This window comes from Bos taurus, chromosome 7 (assembly GCF_002263795.3).
Source record: "Bos taurus isolate L1 Dominette 01449 registration number 42190680 breed Hereford chromosome 7, ARS-UCD2.0, whole genome shotgun sequence".
Lineage (NCBI taxonomy): Eukaryota > Metazoa > Chordata > Mammalia > Artiodactyla > Bovidae > Bos > Bos taurus.
The window spans coordinates 104,710,889-104,734,726 of record NC_037334.1 but is presented as its reverse complement, the minus strand read 5'-3'; positions in this window follow the sequence as shown (position 1 = coordinate 104,734,726).

Here is a 23,838-nt window from a genome sequence, read left to right as displayed (position 1 = left end):
AGATTTATGTTGAAGAGTGTTTGGCTACATTATCCTTTAAGAATTTTAAGTACTTGATCTTGAATTTAGGTCTTTAATTCATCTTCAGTTCATTTTTTTATATGGTTTTAAGAATGTTCTAATTTCATTTTGTTTTTATAAAACTGTCCAGTTTTCCCAGCACTATTTATTGAAGAGACAGTTTTTTCTCCATTGTATAGTCTTTCCTCCTTTGCTGTAGTTTAATTGACCATATGCATATGGGCTTATGTCTGGGCTTTCTAGCCTCTTTCATGATTTATAAGTCTTGTGTCAATACCATACTTTTTGTATGACTATAGCTTTGTAATGTAGTCTGGAGTCAGCTTGATTCCTCCAGCTCCATTTTTCTTTCTCAAGATTACATTGGCTATTCAGGATATTTTGTGTCTCATTACAAATTTTAAGATTTTGGTTCTAGTTCTGTATTGCATCAAATCATAGATTGCCTTGAGTAGTACAGTCATTTTGACAATACTAATTCTTTCAGTCAAAGAACATGATATTTCTTTCCATCTATCTGTGTCAATTTTGATTTCCTTCATCAATTTCTTAGAGTTTTCAGAGTACAGATCTTATGCCTCCTTAAGTGTATTTATTTATATGCATTTTGTTCTTTTGGATGTGATGGTAAATGGGATTGTTTCCTTAATTTCTTTTTCTGACCTTTCATTGTTAGTGTGTATAATTGCAACATATTTCTGTGTACTTAAAGTATTTTATATCCTGTGACTTTACCATTGATTAGCTCTAGTAGTTTTCTAGTAGCAGGTTTAGGATGTTTTATGCATAGTATCATGTCATCTGCAAACAGTAGCAATGTTACTTCTTTCCCAATATGGATTCCCTATTATTTTTTTCTTCTCTGATTGCCATGGCTAGGACTTCCAAAACAATATCTATATTAATAAAAAATTACTAATGAAAATAAAATGATTATATAAGTCAGAACAACTTATACATAAAAATGTAAATATTTAATGTAAAATCAAATGTAGCAGTATATGGTTTTGGTAATATTAAGAGCAGATGAAATAGAATTGGGGGAACTGAATAATTAAAATAATCAAGAAGTATATAATAGTCATCACAGTCTTGAACTCATGCCTTAAATGACCTATTATCAAAATAAATCATCATTATAAAGGAAAATGATCATAAGTATACAGTTTAGTACATTATACGAGAATATTAAACTCATGCAAGTCAAAGAGATTGTGAAATATATTTAAAATGTAAATAAAACATTTTACCCAATTCTCACTTATCAATAAGCAATTAATTAAGGAAAAAAAATAAAGGAAACAAATGATCTCTAATACCATCTGAACACACATGAACTAGTGAATCATTTAAAACTTTAAGTGACATTTTATTGTTATTTTAAACAATATATAATGAGGTACACTTTTTATTTTATGAAGGATATTTAATACTAATACTAAAGCCTAACAGTTTTCTGTAATAGAAAACAATTCTACAAGAAAATCTTACTTACCAATAGATACAAGAAAATGCAATGCAAAATATATTATAATATAATTTACATAAGGAATTTTATAGTCATATAAGGAATATCATTAAGTCATAAATTAGATTAATGAATTCAATCATAAATTAAATACAATACTGCAAAAAAATATATATCATCCTATGTATATAACAAACAGCTTCATTCATTTCAAATCTTGTATCTCCAAATTGAGCTTGTGACTTTTGGCATATTTTTCAAAAAATTAAGGATAATTTTATGATTATATTTATATAGCCTATCTACATGTTATTAATATTCCATAAAACAATTATTTTTACTTTGTTATTTATTTATTGTTTTTGTCTATTAAATCTCTTTTCTTTTTAATATTTGCTATTTCTGTTCAATATACAGAGCATTCAATATATCCTATGATGGTTGTAATTAGTCATTTCTTTTTTTATTGTTATTAATTCTTATCATCAAGACAGAATGATATGTCTGTATTCTTGTAATGACTGAATGCTATAATTCCATTTTTCTATTACTAAATTGTCTATATTTCCAGAGTAATTTTATGTAATATTGAGATAATATGAATTATAATTCTTGGTGATTATGTGGATGCCTCTAAATTTTCACTATTTAGTTATTAATTTGAGAGGGTCATACTTGTTTTCTCAGTTTATCAGTACCCCATGCAAGAGTTTGTTCAATAACTATTCATAACATTCTAAATTAATTTTGTGCTTTATTGAATTTTATGGATATTGCAGTGGTAGAAATATGTATGTGATTTTTAAAAATATGTTCCTGCTGCACAAAACAAAGTTCAGCATTTCAGTTGATTTACACAGTAGAGGTTTATGTTTCACTCTCACAGTAATTAAATATGGTTTTCTTTGCTCAGCATGAAGTTTTTCTCTGTATATTAAGTCAGGGATCCAGAATCCTTGCACTGTACGCCATTTATTAGGACTTCCTACAAGGTGGTAGTTTTAGTGACACTGGAAGAGCTATTTAGTGTTCCTGAAGGTGGGCTTCAGTGCTACTCATCACTTCCAATCCCATTCTTTTTCCAGGGAACTAGTTGCATAGTTTTATCTACATCAAAGGACATAGGAATGAGATAGGACTGGAAAACACACTCTGTGAATGGACAGCATCTTTTTAGCAGCAATTATACATTAATAGATGTTGTAACATGAATAACTGAAGATTCATTGGAGGACTGATGCTGAAGCTGAAACTCCAATACTTTGGTCACCTGATGCAATGAACTGACTCGTTGGAAAAGACCCTGATGCTGGGAAAGATTAAAGGCGGGAGGAGAAGGGGACGACAGAGGATGAGATGGTTGGATGGCATCACCAACTTGATGGACGTGAGTTTGAGTAAGGTACGGGAATTGGTGTTGGACAGGGAAACCGGCTGCATTGCAGTCCATGGGGTCACAAAGAGTCGGACAGGACTGAACGACTGAACTGAACATGAATAACTTACTGTCAATCCTACAAGACTGACCACCTAAAATTATTGAAATAACTTAGTATCACTCATTCCTACCTTAGCCTCACTTTAAAAAGAACCAAATGCAGCAGTACTAGATTATAATATTTATAACCACAAGCTGTCTACTCTTTCTGTATTGATAATATTTTGTGAGATTTTCAGTGTCAGAGCAAGGACAAAATTATTAAAGATATAATGCATATTTTAATTTATAGTTTATGCAATGGATCTTGACTAAACATAATGTATTTAGTGAGTGACACATTATTCATTTTATATAAACTTCATGCTTATAAATCATTTTACTCAGATTCAAAAAGTGTTAATATTTTTACATAAAAAATCAACACCTATTTCTTTAAATCAAAGCTTTGAATGAGTAAAATCACTTTGTATCATTTCAATTGCTTTCTTGTTGTAATACACTAGAAAGATTGTCCATGTATATTTGCATATAGATGAACTAAATAATTTCAGATACATCTGTGAGTCTATCGTGAAGACAGAGGTATATATGAAGCAGTTAGACTGGATGATTTATCTTTGAATGTTTAAGACTTACCGCAGTAATATTCAAACAATGTAGTAGTCTTTAAAGTTTTCACAAAATAACCTAACAAGCCTATCAATGGCAAGTGGTCTAAAAATAAAGACCTCACTGAGATTTATAAACATAAAGTTTACTTATTTTTTAATATTCCAAAGGACAAATTTGACTAAGGTGTTATATAACTGAAATGATGATCCATTAAGGATCCGCATATTGAATTATTGCTTGTACCTGGTTGTAAGAGCAAATTACTTTCACAAGAGGGAGCATGAAGATTGAAGAAAATGCAGTATGACAGTTTTGCTAATAATTATAACCCTAAGCTAGTCGATTGTTGAGTACTGGTAATTAAATCATTGGAAGTAATGGGATCTCTATGATTCACTTCTCAAGGAAAAAAAAAAAAAAGTGGAATGAAATAGAAATTTAATGTGGTACTTAAGTGATCACTGTGTGTTCACACATTTTCTAGCATTAGAGGGAAACTGAAATAAAGGCTTCCATCTCTTTTCTGGTTTAAAGCAATTGGAAAGAATATTAATGGTATCTAATATTAATGTTGATAAATAGCAGAGGATAGAAAAAGATGACAGGCTTTAGTGGTCAACGAAGTCATCATAATGAGGGATGGGAAAACTAAGTAGGTAAAATTTGAGAAGAAAGAGGAACTATATAAATGAAGGAAGAGTTACAGTGTGTTGCCAGATCCTCTTATTCACTTCTTTCCTTCTATTCTTCCTTCCTTTCTCCTTCCCCCTCTCCCTTCTTTCTTTGCCTCCTTGCAGCTATTATACATAATGTTAAAGGGAATATTTTTGATTTATTTTTTTCCATTTATTTGGACAGTCTATGCAAAAGTCTTCCCTTTGTAGCTCAGTCGGTAAAGAATCTGCCTGCAGTGCAGGAGACCTGAGTTTGATCCGTGGGTTAAGAAGATCCCCTGGAGAAGGAAATGGCAGTATCCTTACCTGGGAAATCTCATGGACAGAGGAGCCTGGTGGGCTGAGGTCCATGGGGTTGCAAAGGGTCCGGTAAGACTGAGCCACTAACACTTACTTACTTATGCAAAATTCTTATTAAAAGGCACCCTTTACTATAGAGAAGCTTAAGAAAAAGTAGGATGACTGTGACATATAGGAAGCATTGAAAGAAGCTCAAGGGTCTAGAGTTAGGAATATAAACTGAGGTTGGAGAAAATTACAACTAGGGATGCATTTTGTCTTGGTTGCCCTCCCCTATTTCCCTGCCTGCATTTCCCCTCCCATTTTTTCCTCTTCATTTAGTTTCAGATTTTAATACTTTTAAGATGAGTGTAGGAACAGCTACATAAGAAATGCAATAGGAAAAACTATAAAAGTAGGAAATAACAATAATGGTGATGAGAAAATCCAGTCATTTCAAAAGACTATAGAGTTCTAAAAATGCTATGGCACTTCATAATTTTATTTTCTCATATGTAGTCAGAATATTAAATTGATTCAAATTATATTGTTATTGTTGTTGTTTTAAAGAAAGCATCTTTGGCAACAGTGGGACTTAGAAAACTTCTTAGAACATTTAATCATAAAGTCTGGCAAAAGAAAATGAAATTGGAAAAGTATCTTACCAGATCATAAGAATAATTATACTTTCACTCAATAGTCACCAATACCGGTATAAAGCTTCCATTACCTAGATTTTGTGTCTTTAATACTGTGGTATTTATTAACTCCACTGAATTCTATTATAAGAGTAGAATGCAAAATAACATTTGGGAAAGTGTTTCTTCTAATCTCCAAGCTCCAGGAATTTGTATCAAGTGTAACAATTCATCAGAGTCTTGAAGGGATCCTTATTTAGAAATTTCACACTCTGGATATTATTGTGCTTTTTTTGACCTGTAATCTCTATCACTTTCATGCTCTACCAATGACTAATCCTTGTATTTGAGCAATTTTACACAATTATTTTAACTAAGAGTATTGAAAAATGCTGTGTACAAACATTCCCAATTCTTTGTCCAGCCTAGTGTGATTTTCTGTTTCTTTGGCTATTGTATTAACGTATCAATCCAGGTAACCAAAATGAATACTCCATTTTGATCTAAAAACTTATGAAGAGGCAGAAGACTAAACAAGTTGTCAATGTCCCTTTCTGCCTAGGGAAATGATATTTGGGAATACAAATAAGTAATCTTTCTTCTGGTTTGCATGTTGAATAGTAATTGTATTGTCATTTTTCTGAGGCCTTGACAAATTTATTTGCATTTTTAATATTTGCTTTCACACTCTTTCATTCTTTAACTTTTTTCCTCCTACATATTACAGGTAATACTAAGCTGTCTGAGAATACAAAACATTCTTTCTTCTTAGAACCTCCTCTTTCATCACTCCAGTATTTGATTCCTTTAAAGTCTGCATGAATTTGAAAATCTTTGGTGTAGAAAAACTTCAGTATCTGAAGCAGTTTTGCTAGCTTATAACAAGTCTTCAGGCATATCATTTGTCCATTCTGCTTTTTCAGTGGGTAGAATCAGGACTCTGAGGAAATGCATTTAAAATTTTCAAGTATTAGGTGTTCATTTCAGTGCTAAGAGTTCTTTGTTTTCCATTTCTCTTTTTAAATAAAAATTGCATATATAAATTATACATGTTGATTTGACATAAATGTATATATATATGAATTATTCAAATGATTACCATAGTCAAGATAATTAACATATCATCTCCTCACATAGTTATCTTTTTGTGTGTGTTTGTGACAAATGCACTCGAAACACATACTTCTGAGCATATTTTCAGAGTTCAATACAGTATTTTTAAGCATAGTCATCATGCCTGTGTTTTAGGTCTCTAGATTCATTCATCCTCCATAATTGCAAATTTGCACCATTTGAGCAACATATCCACATTCCCCATGCCCTCATTCCCTGGTAACTACTGTTCTACCATTTGCTTTTATGAAATCAGCTTCAAAATATAACTGAGATTATACGGCATTGGTTTTTCTTGCTCTGGCTTGTTTCATTTAGAATACTGTCCTCCTGTTTCATCTATGTTGTCACAAATGGCAGAACTTCCTGCTTTCTCATGGAGGAATCATATTTCATTTGGGGGAGAAGATATTAAAGTGATACATCTGATAAAGAGTTAATATCCAAAATATACAAAGAACTCACCCAACTCCACATCAAGAAAACAAATAATCTGATTTTAAAAAATGAGGAGAGGACCTAAATAAATCATTTTCCAAAGAAGATGTAAAGATAGCCAATGGACACATGAGAAGATGCTCAATATCACGAATCATCAGGGAGATGCTGATGAAAGCCACAATGAGATAGGACCTCATTTTTCTTCAACAAACATGCCAAGAACACACAATGGGGAAAATACAATCCCCTCAATAAATGATATTGGGAAAATTGCTTTTTTGTTGTTCACTTTTTATTATATCTATTTTGTCAAATGTAAAGCCCCCATGGATATGATACTATTTTAGCTGATTTTTTCCTTACAGTCCAAAGTGCTCCACTAATTAGTAAGAAGGATGATTGATTTAGAGTAGCAAATCTAAATGTGTGATTTGGGGGGAAAAAACGTTACTTATCATCCCTCATCAATATTTAGTATTAAAGATATTGAGAGTAATAAATATTTTAAAATTGATATCCCGATGGGTGGTGCAGTGGTAAAGAATCTGCCTACAATGCAGGAGACATGGGTTCCATCCCTGAGTCAGGAAGATCCCCTGTAGATAATGGTAACACACTCCAGTATTCTTGCCAGGAAAATTCCATGGACAGAGAAGCCTGGTGGGCTGCAGTCCATGGGGTTACAGGGTCAGCAAACCTTACAGTCCAAAGTGCTCCACTAATTAGGAAGAAGGATGATTCGATTTAGAGTAGCAAATCTAAATGTGTGATTTGGAAAAAAAAAAACAAACACAAAAACTTATCATCCCTCATCAATATTTAGTATTAAAGATTTTGAGAGTAATAAATAGCAAACAACCTGAGCATCACAACAATTATTGCATTTTCAGATTCCAGTGGAAAAGTACCATCTGTGAATAATCAGATAACCACTGTTAGAAAAAATGATGCTTAGGAATTATTTCTGACACTCATAATTTCATGCTATCCCTTTAACTCACATTACCTTCTCCTAACCAAGCTTCTTCAAACTACTTTTACTGCTTCTTGTTTTGCTCAAACAGTAAAAAATCTGCCTGCAATGCAGGAGACCCAAATTCGATCCCTGGTTCAGGAAGATCTCATGGAGAAGGGGATGGCTACCAACTCCAGGATTCTTGTGTGGAGAATTCCATGGCCAGAAGAACCTGATGGGCTATATAGTCCAGGGCATCACAAAGAGTCACACACACACAACTGAGAGACTAACATTAACTTTGTTTATCAATGCAATTAAACAAAAAGTATTATATCCCTAATGTATGCAGTATAGTGTTGGATGCCTGGGATATGAAAAGGAATAAGAAGATGAACACAAAGATAAATTAGAGACAAAATTCAGCTATAAGCTATCCTGCCTCTGCCACTCCTTTGCCTTTCTCCAAAAAAATAATAATAAGTCAAAATTTTGACTAGTTCAAATTACTTTCAGGATAAATTACAAGTTTCTAGATATAATTCTATAAGGCTCTTGAGGGTACAGCCTTTGCTTTTCTCTCCATCTTCACCCCCTCTCATTTCACACTTCACAAATTCCATGTTAAAATACAAAATGCGTATGGTTTCTTGTTCATTTTGTCCTGTTTTTTTTTCCTCTCCCCTCATTTTCTGTCTCCCCAAGAAAGTCATTTTCCACCTGTTTTTCAGTATTGCTATTCTCTCTGTAGTACAGGAGACTTCTCTTGCAGGCATCCTTTACTAAACCTCAGCTTCAGACAGTATTTTTTGCACATGCTCTCCCCTCACTAGTACATCTTTCTATCTTAGCATTGCTGTATATAGAAATTGTCCATTGGTGTTTCTACCTACTGCTCTATACTTAAGCTCCCAGAAGGATAGAATCATTTCTTCTTCATTTTTGTTCACTCTTGTCCTCGAGCATAGTGGTTGGAAAACCATGTTGTTGTTGTTTTTTCTTCCTCTTTTCTATTATTTATTTTATTTTTTTACTTTACAATATTGTATTGGTTTTTAAAAAGATAAACAGTACACAGCATTTTATCATTTGTGGCCTGGGATCTCTATCACAGCTACTCGTTTATGCTGTTGTAGCATCATAGCTGCCATAGGCAACAAGTGAATAAACAAGCAAGGTTATGGCCAATAAAATTTTACTCACTAAAAGAAGGTTATTGGCCTTAGATTGCTGATCCTTGCTATAGCATGGTACCAATATAGTGCCATATAAATGTTGAGTGGGGGAAGGGATGAATGAGTCCCTGGTTTATTCCTCTTCCTGAGTTATAACTGGATCAGCTGCCAAGTCGGAGAAGGCAATGGCACCCCACTCCAGTACTCTTGCCTGGAGAATCCCATGGACGGAGGAGCCTGGTGGGCTGCAGTCCATGGGGTCCCTAAGAGTCGGACGTGACTGAGTGACTTCACTTTCACTTTCACTTTCCTGCATTGGAGAAGGCAATGGCACCCCACTCCAGTGTTCTTGCCTGGAGAATCCTAGGAATGGGGGAGCCTGGTGGCTGCCGTCTATGGGGTCACACAGAGTTGGACACAACTGAAGTGACTTAGCAGCAGTAGCAGCAACTGCCAAGTAATCTGTTCCCTCTGGAAAAGCCCTGTTGCCGCCATTGCCAACACCCTACATTGACATCACTTAGCAATGTCTGCACGTCTTCTCTGTGCCAGGGACTCTTAAGCAAAGATTAATGAGACATGGGCTTTCTCTCCCCTAAGGCCATGTGTCAGGGAGAATTACAGTCAGGTACAAGGAATGGAGAAACATATTCTACTGACATAAATAACCAAGAAGGTTTTTTCTCTCATATATCAATAATATCATAGAATAGGGTTTGTGACAGGTTACCTATGGCTTTAAGGACTCAAATTCTTCCTTTATCCATTGTATTCCCTTTACATAAGGTCTATGTCCTCACATTCACAAGATAGATGCTGACGGATCCAGACATTATATTCATTTTCCAGGTAAGAGGGAGGGAAAAGGAGACAAAGATACCTGTTTCCACCTTTGTAATGGTCTACACTGCATGACTTTTCCTAACTGCAAAGCTTATTGGGAAACAGTGGTAACACCATTGCAACTTTGGCAGTAGATGGCATATGAGACATAGGGCTGAAGGGATACTGAGTGAATTTTCCTGAAGTAAGTGTCACATTATGCCACCTCAGGGCATTGTCCTGCAAATGACATGTTTTATTGCACTTGAAATAGGCACAAATTTCCCAAATTTGGCCAAATGATTTTCATAATTCCTTGAACATCATGATACTTCATGTAAATTTAATGTTAACTCAGAACAATTATGTGTGCAAATTATGATTTTGCTTACCTTAGGCGTAATTTAATATTTTTAATGTAAGACCTCTTGATATTGAAACAATTTCTTCCTTTGTTGCTTTTCAGTACTAGATGGGGCCGGATGACATGATCTTAGCTTTTTGAATACTGAGTTTTAAGCCAGCTTTTTCACTGTCCTCTTAAACCTTCATCAAAAAGCTCTTTAGTACCTCTTCACTTTCTGCCACAAGAGTGGTGTCATCTGTGTATATGAGCTTATTGATATTTCTCCCAGCAATCTTGATTCTAGCCTGTACTCCATCCAGTCCAGCATTTCTCATGATATACTCTGCATAAAAGTTAAATAAGCAGGGTGACAGTTTATAGACTTGACTTATTCCTTTCCCAGTTTGGAACCAGTCTGTTGTTCCATGTCCAGTTCTAACTGTTGCTTCTTGACCTGCATACAGGTTTCTCAGGAGACAAGTAAGGTGGTCTGGTACTCCCTTCTCTTTAAGAATTTTCCACATTTTCTTGTGACCCACACAGTCAAAGGCTTTAGAATAGTCAGTGAATCAGAAGTAGATGTTTTTCTTCAATTTCCTTGATTTTTCTATGATCCAACGGATGTTGGCAATTTGATGTCTAATTCCTCTGACTTTTCTAAATCCATTTTGTACATCTGAAAGTTCTAGGCTCACATACTGTTGAAGCCTATCGTGAAGGATTTTGAGCATTACCTTGGTAGCATGAAATGAGTGCAATTATTCAGTAAATTGAACACTCTTTGGCATTGCCCTTCTTTGGAATCAGAATAAAAACTGAACTTTTCCAGTCCTGTGGCCATTGCTGAGTTTTGCAAATTTGCTGGCATGCTGATTGCAGCATTTTCACAGCATCATCTTTTAAGATTTAAAATAGCTCAACTGGAATTCCATCACCTACACTAGCTTTGTTTGTCTTAATACTTCCTAAGACCCACTTGACTTTGCACTCTAGGGTGTCTGGCTCTAGGTGAGTGATCACACCATTGTGGTTACCTGGGGCATTAATATAGTCTGTGTATTTTTGTCACCTCTTCTTAATATGTTCTCTTCTGTTAGGTCCATACTATTTCTGTTCTTTATTGAGCCCATCTTTGCATGAAATATTTCTTTAGTGTCTCTAATTTTCTTGAAGAAATCTCTAGTCTTTCCCGTTCTATAGTTTTCCTCTATTTCTTTGTGTTGTTCACTTAGGAAGGCTTTCTTATCTCTCCTTGCTATTCTTTGGAACTCTGCATTCAGAAAGGTATATTTTTCCTTTTCTCCCTTGTCTTTTGCTTTTCTTCTTTTCTCAGCTATTTGTATTGCCTCTTCAGACAACCATTTTGCCTTTTTGCATTTCTCTTTGTTGGAAATTGTTTTGATGACCACCTCCTATACAATGTTAGAACCTCTGTCCATAGTTTTTCAGGCACTCTGTCTATCAGAACTAATCCCTTGAGTCTATTTGTCACTTCCACTGTATGATCATAAGGGGTTTGATTTAGATCATACCTGAATGGTCTAGTGGTTTTACTTACTTTCTTCAGTGTAAGTCTGAATTTTGCAGTGAGTTCATGGTCTGATCCACAGTCAGCTCCCAGTCTTGTTTTTGCTGATTTTATAGAGCTTCTCCATCTTCAGCTGCATAGAATACAATCAATTTGATTTTGACGTTGATCATCTGGTGATGTCCATGTGTAGAGTTGTCTCTTGTGTTGTTAGAAGAGGGTGTTTGCTATAACTAGTGTGTTCTCTTGTCAAAGCTCTGTTAACCTTTCCCTGCCTCATGCTGTACTCCAAGTTCACACTTGCCTGTTACTTCAGGTGTCTCTTGACTTCCTGCTTTTGCATTCCAGTCCCCTATAATGAAAAGAACATCTTTTTGTGTATGTGTGTGTGTGTGTGTGTGTGTGTGTGAGTTAGTTCTGGAAGGTCTCATAGGTCTTCATAGAACCATTCAACTTCAGCTTCTTCAGCATTACTTGGATTACTGCGCTATTGAATGGTTTGCCTTGGAAACGAACAGAGATCATTCTGTATTTTGGAGATTGCACTCAAGTACTGCAGTTAGGACTCTTTTGTTGACTCAGGATTACTCTGTTTCTTCCAAGGGATCCTTGCTTGGAGTAGAAGAGACAATCATCATCTGAATTAAATCTGCCCATTCCCGTCCGTTTAGTTCGCTGATTCCTAAAATGTCGACGTTCACTCTTGCCATCTCCTGTTTGACCACTTCCAATTTACCTTGGATTCATGGAACTAACATTCCAGGTTCCTATGCAATATTTTTCTTTACAGAATTGGACTTTAACTACCAGACACATGCACAACTGGCCATTGTTTTCACTTTAGCTCAGCCTCTTCATTTCTTCTGGAGTTATTTCTCCACTCTTCTCCAGTAGCATTTTGGGCATCTACCAACCCGGGGAGTTCACCTTTCAGTATCCTATATTTTTGCCTTTTCATACTGTTCATGGGGCTCTCAAGGAAAGAATGCCAAAGTAGTTTGCCATTCCCTTCTCCTGTGGACCATGTTTTGTCAGAACTCTCCACCATGACTCATCCATCTTGGGTGGAACTACATTGCATGGCTTGACGTTTCACTGAGTTAGATGAGGCTGTGGTCCCTGTGATCAGTTTGGTTAGTTCTCTGTGAATGTGGTTTTCATCTGCTTGCCCTGTGATGGATGAGGATAAGAGGTTTGTGGAAGCCTCCTGATGGCAGGGACTGGCTCTGGGGAAAACTAGGTCTTGCTCTGGTGGGCAAGGACATGCTCAGTAAATTTTAATCCAATTTTCTGCTAGTCTTCCTAAGTATTAGTATTTTTTGTTATAAAATTCTAGTTGGAGAAAATTATAATGTTTTTTCTAATATTTTATATTTGAAGAACAATTTATATTTCCAATGGGCTTCCCCAGTGGCTCAGATGGTAAAGAATCTGTCTGCAATGTGGGAAACCTGGGTTCAATCCCTGGGTTGGGAAGATCCCCTGGGGAAGGGAATGCCTACCTATTCCAGTATTCTTGCCTGGAGAATTCCATGGCCAGAGCCCTGGCAGGCTACAGCCCATGGGGTTGGGAAGAGTCAGATAGGACTGAGAAACTAACACTTTTGCTTACATTTTCAAAGTACTTTAAAATCATCTATCTGTTAATCTTATTTGAATATTATATTGACCCTCTTTTTCTTTCATTATGAATAAAAGGCTTTTAGTAGAGAACTATAGTAATTGAATGTTATAGTTAAGAGATAAAATATTTCACATTCATTTTCCATAATGAAATCTCCATGCCTTCATATCTGAAAATGTATACCTGAAGAAAATAATTTGGTTGTAATTTCATCTTTCATTGACATATTGCATTAGACCTGTCACTAAAGAATTGGCTGCTTTGTGGTAATAATTGTTATTAATTATTAATATTTCAAAATAACGAGAATACAGTGATTAAATATATGTCATCACATAACCCTCCATTGAAAAATAACACAGTAGGGAGAAAGTAGAAGAAGCTAAAAGCAAAGGGAAATTTGATTCTTTCTTAGAACTAGAACACCATGTCTTCTATGATTCTGCACAGGTATTTTTAAAGTTCTGCCTTAGTTTTTTTTTTTTAATTTTTGATCTTTAGGGTTGTATGTATAAATAATTGAGTGTTTAGAAAGAACTTATATGAGGAATGAAATACAAATGTTAGGTAGTATTACTGTGTTTTCGAAGAGGTTATCAAGGCTGCTTGAGATTTACTATAAAAATTTTAATAACTTTCCTGACAAGTTAATGATAAATATAAATAATGATTTATTAAATTCATTTAAGTATGAAATTATGTATTCAAGAGAGATAGCAAGTTTTCAAACTGTTATATCAATGAAAATGATATTATTTATTATACCCTGCTTAAATTTCTAACTCTAAAAATAATATATGCTTATGTATGATATATTTGGGCTTCCCTGGGAGCTCAGCTTGTAAAGAATAAGCCTGGTCTGATTCTTTACAGGAGACCCTGGTCTGACTCCTGGGACTGGAAGTAGCCCTGGAGAAGGAATAGGCTACCCCACTCCAGTATTCTTGGGCTTCCCTGGTGGCTCAGTCAGTGAAGAATCCACCTGCAGTGTGGGAGACCTGGGTTCGATCCCTGGGTTGGGAAGATCCCCTGGAAGAGGGCATGACAGACAACCCACTCCAGTATTCTTATGTGGAGAATCCCCATGGACAGAGGAGCCTGGCGGACCACAGTCCCTGGGGTCACAAAGAGTCAGAGGCAGCTAAGCACAAGCACGCGCTTGATATGTTTATAGTTCCTTTCCTTCAGTTGTAAGATAGTTAAAACAAACAAACAAAAGCCCTCCTGTTTTGAATCTCTCCTCCCATGTTCTTTTCAGTTTGCCTTTTATTATAGAGTTAAACTGTGTGTCCCCAAAATTAAGCTCTTGCCTAAATGAAAATTAATCCTACATCTCAGACTGATCTTTTACTTATTATAAGCAACTTTGATTTTAAGAAGAGAATATTGAAATAAGACTTATTAGTGTTGAATAAATATGCACTAATTTATCTCTTTTTATATCTTAATTTCATACTTAAGGAAAAATTGCATAGAAACCATGGAGTCCCATATGCATTTCACCTTATTCACCTTTATGTTAGAGTGGTAAAACAGTACCATAGTACAGTTATTATGCAAACTAATAAATTAGCATTTATACAATTCAATATAATAATTGTATGCATACTGAGGGGCTTCCCTGGTGGCTCAGTCAAGAATCCGCCTGCCTAGCAGGAGACCTAGCTTCAATGCCTGGGTTGGCAAGATCCCCTGGAGAAGGAAATGGCAGCCCACTCCAGTATGCTTGCTTGGGGAATCCCATGGACAGAGAAACCTGATGGGCTACTGTCCAGGGGGACTCAAAGAGCTATCCACAATGAGTGATCAAGCAGCAGCAGCATGCATACTGTAGCCCATGTGTACACACATATTTATATTTATTTCTGAATCTATCCATCCATCTATAGTTTAATATCATAATTTCACAGTGAAACTTCCATTAAATGAGACATTGCAGCATTCATTCTAGCCTTCCTCCTTCTTCACTTCTTTCTCTTACAATGAAAAAGTTGACTCATAATCAAAGATATATTTGCTTAGTTGCTCAAATATATTATATATTTAACACAGTTTCAGAATTCTAATCCTTTACTCCAATGGAAAAAAAAAATTCACCTTTAAACCACTCTATTAGATTAGTTAATTTACTTTTGGAATTATGATTCAAAACAATAACAAAGCACTCATTAAATGTGTAGAAAAGTAAAAGTTTTATCATTCTTTTTTTGCAGGAGGGGGCTTTCAAATAATGCATTCTACTTTTAGGGCTAGACTTTCATGTAAAGCTAATTGTATTCCTATGTGTTATATATTTTAAGGGCAATCTTTTTCCTATAGATTTTTCCAGCAGAGAAAGGGACATGTGTCTCAAGTATGTCTCTGCATGACTCCTCTGCACACGCTGGCTTAGCTACGACATCAGAACAAATGAGTACATCTTTAGACTCTCAAGCACAATGCGTATAGATGTACAAATTATCACCATTATTATAATTGCACTACTATGCCATATTGAATGGCTCCAGTGAATTAGCATTACATTATAAAAGCTATCTTAGAAAGTGTGTGAATAATATATTACATTTTTACAGAATAAATGAAAATGGAAGAAATAGCGATATTAAATTAAAAAGGCAGTGGAGGCATATATTTTATTATATACTAATATTCAGATAGAAGCTGAAAAGTTTATTGATTTTTTACTCATTTTGCTTATAAAGATCAATTTTAAATCAGCTTCAAAAAAGAATAGTTGCTGGCACTTCCTAGGCAAAACATAGATTGGTGAAAATTACTGATTCTAACAGTGTCTTTATAACACATATTTTTATCTTTTTCCTTTAACTACCTTAAAAATCTAGTTTTCAGCCAAATTTATATTTGGCTGAAATTTCAGTTGTCTCATAGACAAGAAAGTGGATATAGTAAGAGGAAGACATAGACTCTCAGGCATAATTAAACTGAGATTGCAGTAATTAGTGGCCAATTATATGGAGAAATAAAACTTTATTTCCTCTTATAATATTTTGCTTTATTATTTTGTACTCCAATATTCTATCAGCACCATTAGCAATTAAATCTCTTAAAGCTGTTAAAACAGTAGAGGATAATTTACTAATAATTTAACCCTGACTCACAAAAAATAGTTTTTGAGAGTTTCAAAAACTGAAATGTTTTCTTTTTTTTTTATTGGTTTAATTTTTTTACTTTACAATATTGTATTGGTTTTGCCATACATCAACATGAATGAAATGAAAATATTAAGAAATTCAATTTGTCAATTAAGTCTCAGTTTCAATCATGTGTGGAGAAATACAGAAGTCATTATTTTATAAACTGGAAAAATAATAACATAAGAGATAATATTAACCTAGTATATTGGTTATTTAAAGTCTTTGAATAAATTATTAGACAGCCATTTTTTTCCAGAAAATATATGTGTGTATCCATTATCTGAAAATATATATATATATTACTTGAACTGTTATTCTTATAATTTCAAATTGACATCCTCCTAAAACCTTCTAAATATCTTAAAATTTCAGAGAAAGAATAAAGTGTAATCTCAACTTATCCCTTCTGATTCAGTTAATAATTGTTTTAAGTAAGTATACTGTGGTACTTATTTTGGAAAACATTCAAGATAGGTGGAGGAAGTCAATTAGGGGATTTCCTCCATTTAAAGTGTGGAATCCAGACATACGCTCTAAAGCAGGTCTAAGCAACACCAGTCTATCAGAAAGCTCGGGCAGTTAGAGATACTGACTTTCCTGGCATATTCAGCAAGCAGTAAACTCTGTTAGCAAAGGTCATCACAGTCAAGCGGAGAATGCCAGAGGGGGCGGTCGACAAAACGGCACAGACGTCACGCATGCCACAAGGTACACTGAGGCCCTCTGAAGGTAAAGTGTTTGTGACAGGGAAGGCAAATTCAGAATTAGCCAAAAACAAGAGGGGGATTTCATGTAAGTTTAGGGGATGTCTGTGAAAGTCAGAAAGAGTGCATATGAGACTGAAGACAAGCACAGGCTGGTAGCAAGAAAGATTTCCTTGTGCTCAGAATCTGAGGAAAAAAGAATGTTTTCAAACAGGCAACATGTAGTTTACAGAGTTTGTATTTTGTATTCTCGGTGCTCATTTAAAATAATAATATTATTTTTGTAGTTGTTCAGTCAGTGTTGTGACCAGCTCTTTGTGACCCCGTGGACTGCAGCATGCCAGGCTCCCCCGTCCCTCACTATCTCATGGAGTTCACCCAAATTCATGTCCATTGAGTCTATGAGGCCATCCAGCCATCTTACCCTATGTCGTCCCCTTCTCCTCCTGCCTTCAGTCTTTCCCAGCATCAGGATCTTTTCCAGTGAGTCAACTCTTTGCATCAGGGGGCCAAAATATTGGAACTTCAGCTTCAGAATCAGTCCTTTCAATGAATTTCAGGGTTGATTTCCTTTAGGATTTACTGGTTTGGCTTCCTTGCTGTCCAAGGGACTCTCAAGAGTCTTCTCCAACACCACAGTTCAAAAGCATCAATTCTTCGGTGCTCAACCTTCTTTATGGTCCAACTCTCACATCCTTGCATGACCATTGGGAAGAAAAATGAACAAAACTTTGACCGTACGTGCCTTTATCTGCAAAGTAATGTCTCTCCTTTTTAATAGCTATCTAGGTTTGTCATAGCTGTTCTTCCGAGGAGCAAGCGTCTTTTAATTTTGTGCCTGCAGACACCATGCACAGTGATTTTTGAGTGCAAGAAAATACAGTCTGTATCTTCTAGTATTCTTACAGTGTCTATTCCATACCAGACTCTCTTCTGAGAGCTCTGTAACTCACACTCATGGAAATTCTTTAGAAAATTAATAATAGAGTCCTTATCTTTTTGAGGAAAAGATACATGAAAGGATTGAGTAACTTGCAAACATCACATGATTCATAGCCATGTGGTCTCTCTTCCCAACCCCGGGATCAAACCTGGGCCTCCTACATTGTAGGCAGTTTCTTTACTGTCTGAGCTACCAGGAGAGCCCATTCCAAGCTACTCAGTGGTAAAGAATCTGACCACCAACGTAGGAGATGCAAGACATGCAGATTCAATTCCTAAGTTAGGAAGATCCCCTGGAGGAGGGCATGGCAACCCACTCCAGTATTTTTGCCTGGAGAATCCCCATGGACAGAGGAGCCTGGTGGCTTCAGTCCATGGGGTCTCACTCAGGTGGACATGACTGAGCAGAACACAGTACCCTGCTCTCCTCTCAGAGAATGATGGACTTAACTGAATGCTATTCCCTCTATCAAAAGTACTGAAATGGTTAGTTTTAGTACTGACATTATGAAGGATTTGTTCAATAGCTGCAATCTTTGTTAAGAGAGGTATACTATTTTAAGAGAAAAATATGGACTTTTTCATTTTTGAGTTTTTCTTTTATCCCTTCTTCCTTCCCTTCTCCTTCCCTCCCCTTCTCCTTCATTTCTTACTTATTTTTTCTTTCTTCTTCAGATAAACTGATTTTGGTTTTAACTATCTTTGTGATACTCTGCAAATAATATTAGTTTACAGAAATTAAAATCTGTCAGTGATAGTCATTCATTAAACTTATCATGGCTAGACAATTCCGAAAACATTTGTGTATGTGTGACAGATTTAAAATTCTGATTGATTTACCAGTAAACTCTATAAGTTAGAATAGCAGATATCTGAAAACTACTTCAGTTTGTTTCAGAGATTAAACTTGAAGAGTTTGCTGAGCTCAAGATTGAGCCCATTTAGGTGATTTGTTCCACAATATTGGTCATAATTCCTACCTTTATCTTGGTCTCTTTAAATATGTTTATATTTATTCCCCTTATGAATTTTCTGAATTTTGTTGTTCTTTGCGTGTGTGTGTGTGTTAGCACTTAAAGTTGGCTCCTGTAAGGATTAACATAAACTACATGACTATCCAAATACTAAGTCAGTTTGGGATTTATCATGTTTAATCATTGAGTTCTCAATTTTTAATTAAGAGACTAAGAATGTATTTTCTGCTGAGTTCATTCATTCTTACTTTTAGCCAAGTTCATGCCTAAGTGTTTGTCTATATCATTTTCTAATGACTTAGGCAATTCAATAGAAACAATTATAATTTTATATCATAATTCACACTTAAAATATTTTTTTCTCTGCTTGCTGTAGACTAAATATTCCTAAAAACTTTTCTACCTGATTGATTCTTCCCTGTGTAGAGCCAGCAAAGACATGGGGAAAAAGACCTTCTAACAGGGCTGAGACATTTTGATCCACTTCAGCTCTGCTCTGCCTCACCTCATGATTTAGAAAATCAATGGCATATCAGCTTAGTAGTCACTGATCCATGAGGTAATTGCACCTTCTAATATCTTCAGCATAAAGCCTCTGAAATGGGGAAAGCCAATGACCAGAGGATAAAACACATTTTTTTTTTTCAATTTTGTGATCAAATTGAGAAAATAGTCATCTCAGTCTGTATTTCTGAAGGAAAAATAATATTGCCTCAGAGATGTAAAGATACTATTAAGCACACTCTTGTCATGTTAAGATTATTATTTTTCAAAAAAAACCTGGCTCTATTATTCTACAGGTTATATTCACCCACAAAACTTGTGTGTATGCTTCTAACCTAATTTTTTTTAAAAGCACTCTGGATTTCAGTATGGAGAGCTGAGCACTTCATTTTGTTGCTAAATATGGTGGAAATTATCCCCACGGCTTTTGTTATGCTGCTCAGAGACATCTTAACTAACCAGATAAGAATTCCTCTTTAGGAAAGAGATGTGGGCTTAAGTAAATACTAAACAAATTGAGTATTAACACACAGGGAGAAAGGAAGATTGATGATCTGACAAAACATTAATTAAAAGAAGGAACATTGCCAACGTCTTATTGTATAATTCAATTCCACATAATTCAAAGGCAAAATTAATTTAGTTTCTTATTTGACAACAAAGAAAGAGTTTTATATTGATTATTTTTTTTAAATGTGTGCTCACATGACATGGTAAAACTCCATAATCGGAAAAGTAGTTGTTTAACCTCAGAGATTTGCATTTAAATTCCAGAAACGTACAGAGACAATAGAATACATCTTTGAAAGGCAATTAATTCGCACTTATTTCTGCAGGTTTTTAGACAAACACAAACATCAAGTTCCAATTTTGGTATTAATTAAAGGAAATAACCCTGAAATATTTGGCAGTTTTTACTTTGAAGAGTTGCCATTTTTGCACTACCCAACATATGCTGAATATTTTATATGCAAGTGATTTATTATAAAATTTACCAATGATGGCTAACACTATTTTTCAAAGTGTATTTGCCCAAATATCAGTCGTTTTAAAGATTAAATGTTGATATGCATTATAAAGCTGAGTGTGCTTATTAATTTAATCCTGAAGAGCCTCTTTAAACTTATTTCATGTGACTGTCATTTTCAAGTAATTTTCCTTTCTGTTGAAGACTTCATGTAATCATTGCTTAAAAATATGTAATTCTTCTGCTTAATGAGATAGACCAAAACAAATTTTTGTTCCAAATGTACGATTGTAGGGCTTCCCTGGTGGCCCAGTGGTAAAGAATCCCCACCTGCCAATGCAGGAGACATCAGTTTGATACCTGGGTCGGGAAGATCCTCTAGGGGAGGAAATGGCAACCCACTCTGTATTCTTATCTGGAGAATCCATGGTCAGAGGAAGCTGAAGGGCTACAGTCCATGGGGTCACAGATGGGCTGGAAGAAACTTAGCAGCTAAACAACAAGGGCATTAAGGTATGCCAAAGTAAATACCCTCAGAATTCTAAATAGAAAGAAGCTTTGTAATTGAAGTCTGGATTTTCAACAATAATTGATTCTGAGATACCAATTACATTGGTTATGAAGCATTGATGTTGCTTAGAAGATGCAACATCATTGAAAGCCTTTGAACTTACAATTTTCTACTCTAGAAATATTGTTCCTAAAAAGAGAATGTTAGAATAGAAAAGAGACTTTGAAAACAAATTCTTTGGCTCTTCTAGAAATTAGAGCCAAGACATAATGCTAGTTTCTGTTACTTTGTGAGAAACTACAATACCAGGGAAGCAGAAATAAGAGCAACATGAAGCAAGGAGGAAGTAAGTCAATAAGCGGCTGTGGTACTAAGCTGCTACTTGTTGGGACCAAATGCAAGGGGTGGTGTGCTCTCAGGAGACTCTTCTGAAAGTCTATAGAATTCCTAGTCCCAAGGAAGGCATATAATAAATTTCAAATATTATTTTAGATTACTTGAACACCAGCTGTCTATTTCCTCTGTAAGAATCTTCCAAATTCTAAATCATTCACATAGTCTGAAAAACATTTAATATCATAAAATATAAAAATCATTAAAACGGACTAAATTGTCTTTAGTACATTGCTTTTAATTTAATTAATTGCTTTTAAGTTGCCCTTCAACTGATACACATTGTAATGTACTTTTCAAACCTATCTTGATGTATCTTATTGACTAAACATTATAGGAAGCAGATTAATGCTCCCCAAAGGTAATTAACAACAAAATGGCCGTGTGTTTATATTATAGAACTAAAGATATCAAACTAAGCTCCTCAAAGAGAACAATGATTAAAGGAAACTCTATTATTTTTTTGATTCTTCTCCTCTCCAATTTGGTTAATGTTTTATTTCAAACTGAGGGTTTCAAAGTGACGTTGCTTCAAAACACAAACAAAGCAACAACAAATTCAATTAGATACATGCTGCTGTATTAGCAGGTTCCCAAATGCTAAGTTACCAGCATGCTAAAAGAACAAACCAGAATCACTGATACAGCTCAAATGAATCATACTATTTAACATGGCAGTATAGCTATTTAGAACTGGAGCAAAAGAGATCCTTTAGTTTGGACATTATTTGAAAATTGAGAAAGTTATTTATTTTTTTTATAGCATAAGCCTACCTCACTGGCATTAATAATACAAATTTTTGACAAACTGTCAAATTTGAGAATGGTATTTAAAAGCTATAGGCTTCTTTCTTTTTATAAAATATATAGGCAAATATATTTCTGAGACTGTTGAAAGTCTAAAATTGAACGCATTCAAAATATGCTCAGTTATCTGAATTCTAACTCATTTTTTCTTAACTTACAGTGCTTAAGTGGAAAAAACATACCTGGACTCACAGCCTACATGAAATTTGCAATACAAAATACGTTAATGAGCAAATCAGTGACATAAGCCCTCTGGAAATGCTGCTTCCTGGAACAAAAGAATACCACCTGGTAATTATTCCAGAGAAGGACTTTGTGGTTTCACAGAAAGGACATTTAAATATGTATGTCACTTCACTCAAAATCTGTTTTAGGCACACCTTGAAGATATGGCAGGTTCAGACCCAGACCACTACGATAAAGTGGGTGGCACAAATTTTTTGCTCCAGTAAATATAAAAGTTATGTTTACACTGTACTGTGGTCTATTAAGTATGTAATAGCATTATGTCTAAATCAAAATCCTGTTGTTGCTGTTCAGTCACTAAGTTGTGTCCAACTCTGTGACCTCCTGGACTGTGGCACGCCAGGCTCCCTGTCCTCCACTGTCTCCCTGAGTTTGCTTAAATTCAAGTGAGTTAAGTGATGCTAATGCATACACCTTAAATGTACATACCCAAATCACAATTGTGCATATGTTAACTTAAAAGTGCAAAACAAGCAGAAACAACCACAATAGTAGCATCAAAGATCATTGGTCACAGGTCACCGTGACAGATATAATAATGATTTCAAAGTTTGAAATAGTGCAATAATTACTAAAATGTGACAGAAATATGAAGTGAGTTGTTGGAGAAATGATTCTAATACACTTGTTTGATGCTGAGTTGCCACAGACCTTCAATTCATTGAACTTGTTTACAAAACAAAAATAGAATAACATATGTAGAAAACAATATTATGGTTATGCGGGAGAAAGGGAGGGAGGGATGCTGGGAGATTGGAACTGACATATACACAGTACTATATATGCAATAGATAACTAATAGGACAACAGCCATAACACAGGGAACCCTACTCAATTCTCTGTGGTGTATATGGGATGTATTGACATATATGGGAAAAGAATTTAAGAAAGTGTAGATATATGTATATGTATAGCTGATTCACTATGCTGTTTAGCAGAAAGTAACACAATATTGTAAATCAACTGTACTCCAATAAAAATTTAAAAAAAAAACACAAACAAAAATCCCCTTCAATTTGTAAAAGAAAACATTTACTAAGATCGATAAAGTAAAGCACGATAAAACAAACTATGCCAGTAATGATATTCGGCACATTTCATGTGTCATAACAGTATAAGAAAAGCAAAGACATTCTTCATGTAAATGATTTAACTCTCTTCATTTTGGACACCAAAGAGCTTGGACACACAGTAGCTCCATGATTGCTCACACAAAAAGTATAACGTTGGGTATTTGTTCTTAATTATCAGTTCTAACTCGGATTACATTTTCGTTAGTTGGGAAATGAATCTTATCAAATCAGTATTATAGTCAATAATATTTAATCCTTGCTAGAAATCTGGCATTTTGAGTTTGTCTTCAAAGCATTATACCCTTCTTAAATATATGTTTTCACTAGTGTTATCATAAAGTATTTTACAACTCCTATATTGCTAAAGAGTATCTTTGGTTAATTAAAGATTTTACTGAGTTCTGAAGGATACAATACTAGATTAG